At 41.8% G+C, this 15,610-nt stretch overlaps 1 protein-coding gene across 2 annotated transcripts in view; it reads left to right on the top strand.

Moving 5' to 3' along the window:
- The window catches only part of AGTPBP1 (ATP/GTP binding carboxypeptidase 1), a 185,395-nt gene that overhangs the window by 49,488 nt on the left and 120,297 nt on the right, over positions 1 to 15,610 (top strand). The window lies entirely within an intron of this gene.

Below are 15,610 nucleotides of genomic sequence, written 5' to 3' on the forward strand. Positions count from 1 at the left end.
GGAGAAATCCAAGTCCTGGGTTTGAGTATGGGCAGATGAACTGACCTGGGTTTGGGGGAAGATCAGCACAGCTTGGGGGACGAAGAAGAAGAGGCCTGTCTTTTCCCCACCACATGAGGCAGGCTTCCAAATCGTGGAGCAGTCCTCTGGGCCCGGCCCTTATCTCTACTGTCTTAGGTGTTAGTCTCACATTATGGTAACTCACAGTTCCAGAAGGCAGAATCTAAACGATGGACATGGGAGTCTCCCGGTGGACGATTCCACAACGAAATAGACCACATCATATTCAATCGACGGTTTTGCCTGACTGATGTCGCTGTTGTCCCAAAATTTCGAATGGGATCGGACCACCGTCTCCTTCGTGCAAAATTCTACTTCACAGAGTAGGGAGAAAGGGCTGCAAAGTTCAAAAAGAGAACTCCCAGAATGACCACCAACTGGGAACTCTTTGGTACTATTGCGGCAACATGGGAAGATGCCATTGTTGACAACATTGACGAGGAATATGATCGACTGGTTCACCACCTCCATGAATGTGCGAGGAACGCCAAGAGAGAGATAGCCACAAAAAATTGCCTATCTTCGAAAACTCTTGAGCTAATTCGACAGCGTGGTTTGGGGCATGCCTCAGGCAACCGCAAGCTAACGTTCGAGCTCACAATGCAGTGCCGAGATGCGATCAAGGAAGACCTCAAAGAGAGAAGAGCAGAAGTACTGGTAGATGCGGCAGAAGCCGGGAAAAGTATTCGTAACGCCTGCCTGTCCTTCGCCAACTATAAGACCAAGATGACTGCCCTCCGACGTCCTGATGGATCCATCACATCCTCCAGAACGGCAATGGAGAAGATTATCTATGACTTCTACTCAAATCTCTTCGATAGCCATGTCCACTTGCCGACATACCAAATTCCACAGGATGGATATGTCGTTCCCAACGTTCTCCCTTCTGAAATCCGACACGCCATTTCGTCGGTAAAGAAACAAACAGCACCCGGCCCAGACAAGGTCAGACCTGAACACCTGAAGAACCTGCCGTCATACTCATCAATACACTTGCTTGGCTCTTCACTCGCTACCTGTCTGAATGCAAGGTTCCATCTCAATGGAAAACCAGCAGGACCGTACTACTGTTCAAGAAGGGAGACATCCATGACATTGGCAACTATCGCCCGATCTGCCTATTGTCTGTCATCTACAAGTTGTTCACTCGAGTCATCCTAAATAGGATTGGCAGAACACTAGATGAAGGACAACCATGCGAGCAAGCAGGGTTCCGCAAAGGATTCAGCACCATCGACCATATCCACATGATAACCAAGCTCATTGAGGTTTCTCGGGAGTTCAAGATGCCGCTCTGTTTAACGTTCATTGATTTAAAGAAGGCCTTTGATTCTGTTGAGACGGAAGCGGTCATTGAAGCCCTAGCCAATCAGGGCATTCAAGCCCAATACATCAGGATCCTCCGTGAGCTCTATTGCGGATTCACTACCAGGATCTCACCATTCTACAAAGAAGTGATCGTTGATGTCAAGAGAGGGGTGCGGCAGGGTGATACCATTTCACCGAAACACTTCAGTGCCACCCTCGAGAACATCATGCAACGACTGGAATGGGAAGGAATGGGAGTGAAGATAGATGGTCAGCAACTACACCACCTCCGCTTTGCTGATGACATTGTTTTAATAACACCAAACATCAGCCAAGCGGCATAAATGCCGACTTTGACCGTGAGTGTGGAAAGGTAGGACTACAGCTGAATCTTACGAAGACAATGTTTATGAGAAACAGCCTTGTTCCTGACGCCCCATTCGCTCTCAATGGAACCACCATATCCGAATGCAACAGCTATGTGTACCTAGGTCTAGAGGTCAACATGACAAATGATCTGGCACCCGAGCTGCGCAGGAGGAAGAAAGCGGCTTGGAACGCCTTCAAGAACGTCGAAGAAATAGCTAAGAGGATGAAGAACCTCCGGCTCCGGGCACATCTCTTTGATTCCACTGTTCTTCCTGCATTAGCATATGCCTCAGAGACCTGGGCCCTATGCAAACAAGATGAGAACGCCATTCAGGTCTCCCAAAGAAGAATAGAAAGAGCTATGCTTGGAATATCACGTTTCACTCAAATGAGAGAACGAATCCGGAGTTCTGACATCCGTCGACGATCAAGGATCAGGGACGCTGTCTCATTTGCCAAGGTGTCGAAAATCAGATGGGCTGGTCACGTAATGAGATTTAAAGACGACCGCTGGACTAGAGCTGTTACTGATTGGATTCCACGGGATGTCAAAAGACCGTGTGGCCGCCCACCTACCAGATGGTCAGACTTCTTTGTCAAGATCATGAACGATCGTTTTGAGGCCCTTCATGTTCCCGAAGCGAACAGATGCCATTGGGCTACACTAGCACGCGACAGGGACAAATGGAGACGTTACTGGCGCCCGCTCGAGCAAATTGACGACTAACGGGAAGTTAAGTGATTAAGTGATATTCCACAAATGAGTGCAGTTCTATGTCTGTCCGTCTCTGACTAATTTCACTTAGCTTGATACTGTCCATGTCCATCCACATATATGCAGATTTCATCTTTTCTAATAGCTGCATAGTAGTCCATTGTGTAGATGTACCAAAGTTTCTTTAACCAGTCATCTGTTCTCGGGCACTCATGCTTTTTCCAGATTCTGGCTATTGTGAACAATGCTGCAATAAACATAGAAGTGAAAATGTCATTCCTACTATATTATTTTTGGGCTGGAGCGATAGCACAGCCGTAGGGTGTTTGCCTTACAAGCGGCCAACATGGCCGACCTGAGTTCGATTCCTCCTCCCCTCTCGGAGAGCCTGCCAAGCTACCGAGAGTATCTTGCCCGCAGGGCAGAGCCTGGCAAGCTACCTGTGACGTATTCAATATGCCAAACACAGTTACAACAAGTCTCACGATGGAGGTGTTACTGGGCCCGCTCGTTCAAATCGATGAATAATGGGAGGACCGTGACCGTGACTGTGTTATTTTATATCTCTGGGATCTGTTCCAAGAAGTGGTATTGCTGGGTTACATAGGAGCTCAATTCTAGGTTTTGGAGGAATGTCCATATTATTTTCTAAAAAGGTAGAACTGGTTAGTATTCCTACCAACAATGTGTGAGAGTCCTTTTCTTCCCATATTCATGCCAGCACTGATTGTTGTTGTACTTTTGTATGTGTGCCAGTCTCAGTGGTGTGAGATGATATCTCATTGTTGTTTTCATTTGCATCTTCCTGATGATTAGTGATGTAGAGCATTTTTTAAAATATAACAAGCAAGCTTTTTTTAAAAAAGAGTTTTAGATTTTATTTTCATAAAGTTGTTCACAATTGTTGATTATATTCAATATTTCAACACCAGTCCCATTGCCATTACACCTTCCCACCACCATTATGTTGAAGTTTCCCACCACTACTCAAGCCTGCCCCATAGGCAGATGCTAGATAATTTATTCTGTATTGCCTGTTATGAATAGTATGAGATGTCTATAAAGGGTCTATCAGTGATTAAAAAAAAGAGCAAAATAATTTTTTTTATGAGATATCAACTGTTTGCTCCTGAGAACATAAAATTTAAATAATTGGGGTCCAGAGCCATCCTTGCAGCAAGCTGCTGGCTTCTGAGATTAATTTGTGAGTCTCTGGATCATGGCCATTAATATGCTTAAATAGCACCCAGAGGCAGTTCGTGGGCATGACAGTCAGGACCCTAGAGGGAAGGGGAGATGGAAGAGGACAGCCCAGTCCCGACCCCATGAGGCCTGGTGTTTTCAGTCACTGGTCCCACGTATCTGGGTTTTTCAGCGGATTGTGTAGAGGGTCCAGGATGAACCTGTGAAGGTCAGCTGAGAGGGTGTTGGGGATTGGTTTCTAGGGCTACCAGGGTTCATCTGTTCCCATTCGAGATGCCCGGTGAGATCAGCCTGGTGCATGGTCTGGAGCCATCCCTGCCGCGAGCTGCTCAGGTCTGAGATTCATTTATGAGTTTCCTAGAGCATTTTTTTCATGTGCCTTTTGTCCATTTGAATTTACATTTTGAGGAAGTTTCTGCTTATTTCTTCTCCCTATTTTTTGATGGGGTTGGAGGATTTTTTTCTTGTAAAGTTCTACTAGTGTCTTGCATATCCTGGATATTAAGCTCCTATATGGTGGCTATTGCATAAATAATTTTTCCCATTCCTTGGACTCTTTCTGCATTTTGGTCACTGTTTCTTTTGAGATGCAGAAGCTTCTTAGTTTATTGTAGTCCTGTTTACGCTTGTTTCCAATTGCTTGCTCAGTGGTGTTTCATCCTTGAAGATGCTTTTAGCTTCATTATCATGGAGGATTCTCCCTACATTTCCCTCCATGTACCTTACGGATTGAGGTCTGATATTGAGATCTTTAATCTGTTTTGATCTGGCTTGGCATTAGGCAGAGGTCTTGAGTTCATTTTTTTTTTTTTTTGCATGTAGCTGTCCACAGATTTCCCAGCACCACTTGTTGATGAGGCTTTCTTTACTCCGCTTCTCATTTCATACTCCTTTATCAAAGATTAAGTTGTTTGTGATTGGTTTCAGTCATTCAGTGTTCCAACACCCATTCCTTCGCCAGTGTACGTTTCCCATCATCTATGGCCCTGCCCTTCCTACCCCACCACCCTGCCCCCTGCAACTTGCTGCTTCTATGGCATTCACTTTTCTCCTCCCCCCACAACTTTTCCTCCCTTTTAGGCACAGTGGTTTGCAGTGTTGTTACTGAAAGGATATCATACATATCTCTTCACCTTCTTTCAGCACTCAGTTCTTGTCCAGAATAATCATTTTCAGCTTTTATTGTCTTATCCCCACTCCGACACACACGCTTGTGGCAAGCTCTCTACTGTGGACCAGTCCTACTGGCTCTTGTTTCTGCTGAGAATGCTGACAGAATTTTTAAAGTTGCTTAAAACATTGTTATAAGTGTGGCTATTGCTTTGAAATGAAAACTCTGTTGTTAAGTGGTTGGATGACATTATGGAAAGGTTAGAACTTGGTTGACCATCTCCGAAGTAAATGCACTATACATGGAATTGTCATGAAAAAACGATGATATCCGTGACTATGCATCTTTTCTCTTGTTTTATTGATTTTTTAAAAAATTTACCACTTCATTTTATTTACCATTTACTGGTAAATGGATATCAAAGCCTGTGCAGTGTACACGAGGTATTTGTACTTAGAGCATAATTTTGAAAAAATAGAACATTAGTGAGTTAAATATATTGATGCATTTTATATGAAAAGTTTTGTGTCATTGCAAAAGAAGACTTCAAGAATATAAAGATAGTTTCATATTAAGAATTTTGTTTGTGATTGGTTTTAGTACAAATATTATTTGAACAGATAAAAATAAAATCCTTCTAATTATCTTAATAGATGCTAAAAGGTCTTCGATTAAGGCTCTTACATTTTTGCATAACTGAAAAAGAAAACCTGTTTTCATTTTCAGTAAGGGTAAGACAAGTAGCAGTCTCAGTATTTAACAATGTCATATTAAAGGGATTTCTTTGAAAACATTGAAAACTGATTTTCAGAAATTCACAATATTTGACTTTAATGTATTCATATCGTTCTGCAGGTTTTAGTCTTTGGTTTTGCTTCTTTAGCTTCATCATAGTTTGGTACTGTATTCACAGTGATGTTGATGTGGGTGGTCTCTGTTTATACACGAGCCAGAGTGAGCGAGACGCTGCCCAAGCCCGTGTCTGATGGAGGCACCTGCTGCCCTGCCCCATGCTCTGTTTGTAGCCCAGTGCCCAGAGTTCCTTCTTGTACCATTGCTGTTGCTCTGTTAGGTTCAGGCCATTTATAGTGTCTTGGTGATCTGGATGTGGGTTTTTCTTTTTTCTTTCTTTTTTTTGTTTGTTTGTTGAATCGCCGTGAGATACAGTTACAAAGCTTTTATGTTTGAGTTTCAGTCATATAATGATTGAGCACCCATCCCTCCACCAGTGCAAATTCCCCATCACCAATGTCCCCAATATATGCCCCCTTACCACCCTCCCCGTGCCTCTATGGCAGGCAATTTTCCCCCATACTGTCTCTCTACTTTGGGGCATTATGGTTTGCATTACAGATACTGAGAGGCTATCACGTTTGGTCCTTTATCCACTTTTAGTATGCATCTCCCAACCTGAATGATCCCTCCAACCATTATTGACTTAGTGATCCCTTCTCTATCTATTCCAGCTGCCTTCTCCCCCAGCTCATGAGGCAGGCTTCCAACTATGGGGCAATATTCTTGTCCTTGGTTGTCAGTCTCATATTAATCATCACATAATCACATAATCCCCGTTATTCATTGATTTACTCGAGCCGGTGCCAGTAACGTCTCCATTCATCCCGGTTGTGTGCTAGCGTAGCCCAATGGTATCTGTTCGTTCTAGGAACATGCAGAGCCTGAAAACGATCATTCAGGGTCTTGACGAAGAAGTCTGACCATCTTGTAGATGGGCGTCCACGTGATCTTTTGATGTCCCGTGGAATCCAATCAGTAATGGCTCTAGTCCAGCGGTTGTCTGTAAACCTCATTACGTGTCCAGCCCATCAGATTTTTGATGTCTTGGCAAATGAGACAGCATCCCTGATTCTTGAGCATTGACGAAGATCAGAACTCCGGATTCTATCTCTCATTTGAGTGAATCATGATATTCCAAGCATAGCTCTTTTGATTCCTCTTTGAGAGACCCGAATAGCGTTCTCATCCTGTTTTCGTAGGGTTCAGGTCTCTGAGGCATATGTTAATGCAGGAAGAACAGTGGAATCAAAGAGATGTGCTCGTAGCTGGAGGTTCTTTGTCCTTTTAGTTATTTCTTCAACGTTCTTGAAGGCATTCCAAGCCACTCTCTTCCTCCTGCACAACTCAGGTGCCAGGTCATTCATCATGTTGATTTCTCGACCTAGGTATATATAACTGTTGCATTCGGAGATGGTGGTTCCATTGAGAGCGAATGGAGTGTCAGGAACAAGGCTGTTTCTCATAAACATTGTCTTCGTAAGATTCAGCTGTAGTCCTACCTTTCCACACTCACGGTCAAAGTTGGCATTTGTGCCGCTTGGCTGATGTTTGGTGTTATTACAACAATGTCATCAGCAAAGCGGAGGTGGTATAGTTGCCAACCATCTATCTTCACTCCCATTCCTTCCCATTCCAGTCGTTGCATGATGTTCTTGAGGGTGGCACTGAAGAGTTTTGGTGAAATGGTATCACCCTGCTGAACCCCTCTCTTGATATGGATGATTACTTCTTTGTAGAATGGTGAGATCTTGGTAGTGAATCCGCAATAGAGCTCACAAAAGATCCTGATGTATTGAGTTTGTATGCCCTGATTGGCTAGGGCTTCCATGACTGCTTCCGTCTCAACAGAATCAAAGGCCTTCTTTAAATCAATGAACGTTAGATAGAGCGGCATCTTGAACTCCCGAGAAACCTCAATGAGCTTAGTAATCGTGTGGATATGGTCGATGGTACTGAATCCTTTTCAGAATCCGGCTTGTTCACATGGTTGTCCTTCATCTAGTGTTCTGCTAATCCTATTTAGGATGATTCGAGTGAACAGTTTGTAGACGAGAGACAATAGGCAGATTGGGCAATAGTTGCCAATGTCGTGGATGTCTCCCTTCTTGTATAGTAGTATAGTCCTGCTGGTTTTCCATTGGGATGGAACCTTGCATTCAGACAGGTAGCGTGTGAAGAACCGAGCCAATGTATTGATGAGTACTGATGGTAAGTTCTTCAGGTGTTCAGGCCTGATCTTGTCTGGGCCAGGTGCTCTTTGTTTCTTTACCGACGAGATGGCATGTTGGATTTCAGAAGGGAGAACATTGGGAACGACATATCCATCATGTGGTATGTGGTATGTGGGCATGTGGATGTGGTTATTAAAGAGATCTGAGTAGAAGTCATGAATAATCTTCTCCATTGCCCTTCTGGAAGATGTGATAGATCCATCATGATGTCGGAGGGCAGTCATCTTGGTTTTGTAGTTGGTGAAGATCAGGCGGGCTTTACGAATGCTTTTCCCAGCTTCTGCCGCATCTACCAGTACTGCTGCTCTCCTGTTTTTGAGGTCATCCTTGATGGCTTCCCTGCACTGTTTTGCCAGTTTGGATGTTCGCTTGTGGTTGCTTGAGGCATGTGCCAAGCCATGTTGGCGAATAAGTTCAAGAGTGTTCGAAGAAAGGCGGTTTTTTGTGGTTATCTCTCTTGGCATTCCTCGCACAATCATGGAGGTGTTGAATCGTTCGATCATATTCCTCATCAATGTTATCAATGACGGTATCTTCCCATGTTGCCGCAACAGAGCCAAAGAACTCCCAGTTGGTGGTCGTTCTGGGAGTCCTCTTCTTAAAACTTGCATTCTTTTCTCCTCGTTCTGTGAGGTAGAATTTTGCACGAAGAAGACGGTGGTCTGATCCCATTTGGAATTTTGGGACAACAGCAACATCGGTTAGGCAAAACCGCCGATTGAATATGATGTGGTCTGTTTCATTGTGGAACCGTCCATCGGGAGACTCCCATGTCCAACGTTTAGATTCAGCCTTTTGGAACTGTGAGTTACCATGAAAGGTTTTGGTTGACATGATGAACTCAGACAGTCTGTCACCCTGTTCGTTCCATTCTAGGCCATGGGTCCCGATGTGGAGTTCATCGACTGATCTTCTTGGTCCTATCTTGGCATTAAAATCACCAACAATGATCTTGTAGAAGGTGTGATCTTCTTTATAGAACTTCTCCAGCTCCATGTAGAACTTCTCAGTTTCTCTTTCACCATAACTGGATGTTGGTGCATAGACAACAAAGATAGAAACTGCTGGTAGTGAGCCACATCTATTCAAGTGTAATCGTCTGATTTGGGTTGTTAGGCATTCGAATGAATCAATGCTCGTGGCTGAGTTTGTGTTGACAAGGATACCAACACCACCGACGCCTCTTTTATCACATGTTCCAAGGAATAGTTCTTCTCCAGTGTCGAAAACGGCATGATGTGATTGATGTCTTCTCGTTTCGGTCAGACCAATGTTTTCGTACTTGATCTTTCGCGCTTGTACCATAAGGTCTTCAATGGATGCAGTAGATGCCAGCGTACGAGCATTAAAAGTACAGACAATCATTTTTGTTTTTCTTCGTTTTGGCAGCCTATTTCTGCCTTGGTATTTTATCAGCCTTTCCTTCCATATCCTTCTCGACTCTGCCATATTCAGGGTTAGGGGAATGAGATCCATTTATTACAGTCTCATATTATGTTATTTTATATTCCACAAATGTTTCTGGTTTTCATCTACTAAATGAGAAACTTCTGTTTATTCCTTGGTTGGGATTGATAGGGAATTTCCAATTTTTTTCAATAATGAGTTAACATTTCATTTATGTTGAATGTCCTATGTCTTTTCATTTGATTGTTTTACATCTACTGATACTTGTTATTATATTCCTTTATTAATGCAGATACTTATGCTGCATTATCTATAATATAGTATTTCTTCACAATAGCTCCAAACTGGAAACAAACTAAAAGCCCATTCAACATGCAAATGGATAAACAAGCTGTAATATTTACATAAAATGGAATTAAGGAAATAAACTACTGCTACAGGCAGTGACATGGATGAATCTCAAAATAAATATGAAATTTAAAATAACTAGACCAAAGTTCTCTATACTATACAATGCCATTTGTTTTAAATTGTGTGAAATGATGGATTAAGATGAAGAGAAGGAGAGACCAAAAAGTGACATGATGGAACTTTTGTGGATTCACCATACTGATTGTGATGTTGACTTCATAGGTCTATAAATATGTCAAAATGGATCACAGTGTGCACTTACCAAACTGTGTAAGCTACCGAGAATATCCTGCCCACATGGCAGAGCCTGGCAAAAACAGTAACAATTCTCACAGTGGAGACGTTACTGGTGCCTGCTCGAGCAAATTGATGAACAAAGGGAGGACAATGCGACAGTGCCGTGCTATAAATAAAGCTATTTTCAAGAATTTCAAGATAAATATGGGCCACTCATATTTACCTTCGATATAACAATGTGAAAATTTGGGGGAACTTTTCGAACTATCTTACATCAAGTGAGATGAGCAAGTGGGATTTACCCCAGAGATGCAAGGATGCTCCACACAGCATATGCAGTCAACGCACATAACTCATCATGTCAACAAAAGAAAAGATAAAATGCATATGATTCTTACAACAGGTAGGAAACTTCCTACAAGACTCACCATCATTCATGAAAGAACCTTTACAAATAGTTTAAGAAGGAACATTCCAGAAGATAGCAATGACAATTTACAACAAAACCCACGGTCAAAATTATACTCAGTGGCAAAAAGTCTGAAAGTCTTCCTGCTGAGGGCAGACATAGTCTAATCTACCTTCTTCACTATTATTCAACATTGTGAATATTGAAAAACCTGGCAAAAGAATCCCCCAACACACACAGACAAATGAAAAGCATCCAAATTGAAAAAGAAGTTAAAATTGTCACTATTTGCAGATGACACACTGTACATAGAAAACCCTAGAATATTCACTATAAAACTCTCAGACACAGTTACCCAGTACAGTAAAGAAACAGATTTCAAATCAATACACAAAATCTTTCAGTAGATAAAGGACATTATATCCATGTCATGCAAATGATAAACTAGGAAAGAGAAAAAATCAAAATAACAACTGCATTTAAAATTGTGGTAAAAATATTGTAAGTATCTAAGAATCAAAAAAGGTTCTGAGACTAATACATCAAACACTGTTTCAAGGAATAGAACATAAGGAAATGGAAAAATATTGAATGATAATGGCTTGGCAGGAATAACCATGTCAAAATGACTATCCTGCCAAAACATGTTATTTTAAACTGTTAGGAAGGCTTCCTGTTTCTCTAATATTTGGAAGAGCTGGGGGAGTAAAGATTGTAAGTTTTTCTGGAAGATTTGATAAAATTCACACAATGAAGCCATCTGGACCAGGGTTTTTGTTCTTGGGGAGTGTCTTAATTACCATTTTAATTTTCTTGCTAGTGATTTACCAGTTCAAGTTCTCTATTTCTTCCCTGTTTCATTTATTTATTTATAAAGTAAATAACAGTACTTATTTTCCCCATATTTCCTCCTCCTCACTTTTGGGAGGTTAATTTTGAATCTCTGAGGGATCTGTAGTAGCATCTCCCTTACTGCTCCTGGTCTGATTCGCCTGCCAGCCTCCCTCCCTCCCTCCCCCCCTTCCATTTGAATGACTCTTTGTATTATTTTCTTAATTTCTTTATCATTGATTACTGCCTTTCTCTTATTTCCTTTCTTGTTCTATTTTTAGGACTTTTTTGTTGATCTTTCTCCAGATATTTAAGATATGTTTTGTTTCATAATTTTTTTGTTTGTTTGCTAATGTAGGCCTGAATTACTATGAATTTCTTAATAAAGTTTGTGATGTGTCTCAAAGATTCTAATAGTTTGTTTTTAAATTCTCATTAGTTTCTCATAATCTTTTTTTCCCCTTGATTCCCTCTTTAATTCAGTTATTTAGTAGTATTTCATTCAGCTTTCACTAGTTGGAGTTTTCCCCATTTTCTTTTTAAGGCTGATTTCTACTTTCATGCCACTGTGATCTGAGAGGATGCTTGGCGTAATTCCCATGTTTGTAAATTTATGTATATTTGAGTTATGCCCTAGTATGAGATATATCTTGGAGAATGTTCCATAAGAAGAGAAGAATGTGTATTCTGCCTTTTTATATATTACATATGGCCCAGTATAAGTCAATCAATTCCAGTTCTTCTAATTTCTTATGTAAGGCTCTTAATATCTTTACTGGTTCTCTGTTTAATTGGTATGTCTAATGGTGAAAGTGGAGTGTTAAGGTCTCCCACTATTTCTGTATTTTCATCCATATGTTTATAAAGCAGAAGTTTTATAAACTTTGCCGATGCTTTATTTGGTGCATATATGCTAAGAATTCATCCTTCTTAATCTGAATATTGTTCCCTTAATAAATAGTGTCTGTTCCTGTTTCTAATTACTTTAGATTGAATGTTATTTGCTTTGATATATATGCCAGTCCCAGCCTTTTCTGGTCTGTCATTGGTTTGTATGATTGTTTCCATGTTTTCATTCTGAGTTGATAGATATTTTTTGAGTCTAGGTGTGTTTTCTGCAAGCAGAAAATGGATGGATTTTGTTTCCTGATCTTTCCACTGTCTTCTGATCAGAGAGTTTTGTTCCTTGACAATCATTGGTATTATTGATACACAGAGCTGTGTTACTATAATTCTCTGTGTGATTTAATTGTTTTGAAACTGGCCATTTGCTTTTTATGGTGGCCTTTCAGTAATTTCTGCAGATTACTTAGTTGTAGCAAATGTCACCAGCTCTTGTTTGTCTGAGAATGGTTTTATCCTTCCCGCAAATCAAAATGATGTATTTTCAGGATAGTAGACTCTGGGTTTGATGTCGGTGGATCCTGTGAGTGGCTTATGTGAGGCAGGAGGAGACAGTCAATTTCTCCTGATCTGCCTCTGCTGCCCTGAGACCCAGCTGGGAACAGTAGGATCGGTTGTCATCAATAAGCCCCTGCTCTGCACAGTCTGAGGTCCACCAGGTGGCCATCAAGCCATACCTAACATCCGCTCCATCTTCTCAGCACAGAGGTTGATTCCTGCTATCCGATTTCTCAGGGAGCCAGAACTCAGGTTGAAGTGAGGATTTGCTCTTTGTAGGAAAGGAGAAGTCTGGGTGAATCGAACTAAAGAAAGGAATTGAGGGAGGGACCCAGGCTGCTGAGGTCAGCTACTGGAGAAGGTCTTATCAGGTCTTGCTTTCTGTATCCACAAAGGTGGGTCAGATTTAGGACTGGGGGCTTTAATACTTCCCAGAAATTTCATTGCCATGATGCGTGTGTGTGTGTGTGTGTGTGTGTGTGTGTGTGTAACCTGCCTACATCAGGTTGAATTTTTTTTTCTCTCATTACTTAGAATATATTATTTCACTCTTTTCTTATATCTTTTTTTTTTTTTTGCCTTTTTTTTGGTCACATCCGGCTATGCACAGGAGTTTCTCCTGGATTTGCACTCAGGAATTACTCATGGTGATGCTTAGGGGACCATATGGGATGCTGGGAATAGAACCCGGGTCGGCTGTGTGCAAGGCAAACGCCCTACCCGCTGTACTATCACTCCAGCCCCTCTTTTCTTATATTTCATATGGGAGATCTCTTGTGATTATTATGCTATTGCCTTATCTTTGAGGTTTTTCTCCTCATGATATTTTAAGAAGTTCATCTCTCAGGCTGTTGCCGCTTTGGTCACAGAGTGTCTTGGTGTTGCTCTGGTTTAGTCTGTGTTGTTTGGTTCTCTTTGGGCCGCTCCAATCTGTACAGAGCCTCCCTGCAGTAGTGCTTAGTTCTGAGCCTTGATCTTTCCCAGCCATTCTTCCCCTTTCTCTTTTTTGTCTCCTGGTATTCCTGTCATTTGGAGACTGTTCCTCCTGTGGTTATCTATTAAATATCTTACTTTCTCTCCCACTAATTTTGTTCTCTTTTTCTTTTGCTGTTTCATTGTTATTGATGAGTTGTATTTCTCTAAGATGCTGATCTGGTTTTCCACATGCAGATTTCTATTACTGTGGTTTACTTTTGTATTCCTATTTGTATCGACTCTTTTATACTTTGAATCAGTTCTTCTTTGAATTGACATTCCCACCAACAATGAAGGATGATTAGTGAGAAGTGGAATTTCTCTTCCAATGATTGCTTACTTTCCATCCCCAGTGGTGGCTTAGTTTCCGTCACCTTTGCATGGAGTGTCTGTCATCCAGGCTTGAGAGTTTTGAGGAACTCAGGGATTTAGTTGGGTTTCTGCCCCTTCTGCTAATACAGCTGAATTCTGTGGTTTTCCCCATAGTTCTTAGAGTATTGTGGACAATGGTGCTTTAAGTACTTGATTATCTGAGTACCGACCTGTTTTTCCTCCCTCCCTCCCTCCCTCCCTCCCTCCCTTCCTTCCTTCCTTCCTTCCTTCCTTCCTTCTTTCCTCTTTTTTTCTTTTTCTTGCTCTTACTCCTTTTGGGCATTATGGTTTGCAATACAGGTACTGAAAGGTTACTGCATTAGCACTTTTCCAGAGTCATCACTTCCAACTCTCATTGTCATAGTGGTCCCACCCTTATCATAACTACCCTTTCCTCCCACACTTGAAGCAAGCTTCCACCCATGGACCAATCCTCCTGGCCTTTGTTTCTACTGTCCTTGGGTATGAGTCTCATATTCTGGTTTCTTATATCCCACAAATGAGTGCAGTCATTCTATGTCTGTCACTCTGTCACTTTCCTTCTGACTCATTTCACTCAGCATGATACTTTCCATACCCATACATTTATAATTGAATTTCATGATCTCATTTTTTCCTGGTCGCTGTGTAGTATTCTATTGGCACAATTTATGTAATAGTTGGGCTGGAGCAATAGCACAGTGGGTAGGGCATTTGCCTTGCACGCAGCTGACCTGGGTTCGATTGCTGACTGCTCCGTCTCTCTTGGAGAGCCCGGCAAGCTATCAAGAGTATCCTGCCTGCATGGCAGAGCCTGGCAAGCTCCCCGTGGCGTATTCAATATGCCAAAAAACAGTAATGAGAAGTCTCACATTGGAGACGTTACTGGTGCCCGCTTGAGCAAATCAATGAACAGTGGGAGGACAGTGCTACAGGACAGTGCTACATAATGATTGCACTTCACTTCTTAGTTTAAAAATATTGGTCAGAAGTCTGTGATGGCTGTGTAGCGAATTATATGGGTAATCAGTATTAGTTTTTTTCCTTTAGGCCTGTTACCTTTTTTTCTTCACATGGTAATTGAGGGAGAAACTCTGGAAAGTTGAATATAGTAGAAATGCTTCCTAGTATTATTAGGTATCCCCCTTCACCCCCTTCAGTGTCATGTAAAGGATCATTTGGGTATTACTGTAGAAATATCTCTCTTGGTTTTGTTTGTATTTATTCCTGTTTTTGATGGCTTCCCTGGAGGTGCTGAGTGACCTAGGGGGTTACTTCTGGGTCCTCAGTTCTGTGTCTGGCGTCTGAGCCTGACAGGTGTGTGCTGGAAGCCCTAAGTCGTGGTATTGTGCTGGGGCCACAGTCAGGATATGCTCCTGCAGGGTGTGTGCAAGGCATGTACAACTGGAATTTGAGCCAGCTCCTTGGCCCCAGTTTTATTTATTTTTTGATTCAGAATCTCAAATTACATGCATTTTATTGAAACTTTTAAAAATTTTTTTCCCGATCTTTCACCAATTTTGGTTAAATGCTTTCTGCTTCTAGTTACAAAGATCAAAGGCTTTTATTAGCTCTTCTACCTCCGCCCTGGTTCTGTACTTGTGCTCTGTCTTCAGTTTCAAGGTATAGCTGGATTGATGCTTCCCCTGCTCCATGGCCAGAGCTAGGATGGAGCTTAGAGGGTCCTTATGGACTTGGACAGAAATTAGCAACAGTGGAGGAAGGGATATTTGGGAACCAGTTCTGAATGTTTACTGGGGCTAGTGGAGATTTGTTAATTTTATGTTTCTGTGTAA

This window comes from Sorex fumeus, unplaced genomic scaffold (genome assembly GCF_029834395.1).
Source record: "Sorex fumeus unplaced genomic scaffold, SorFum_2.1 ptg000046l, whole genome shotgun sequence".
Lineage (NCBI taxonomy): Eukaryota > Metazoa > Chordata > Mammalia > Eulipotyphla > Soricidae > Sorex > Sorex fumeus.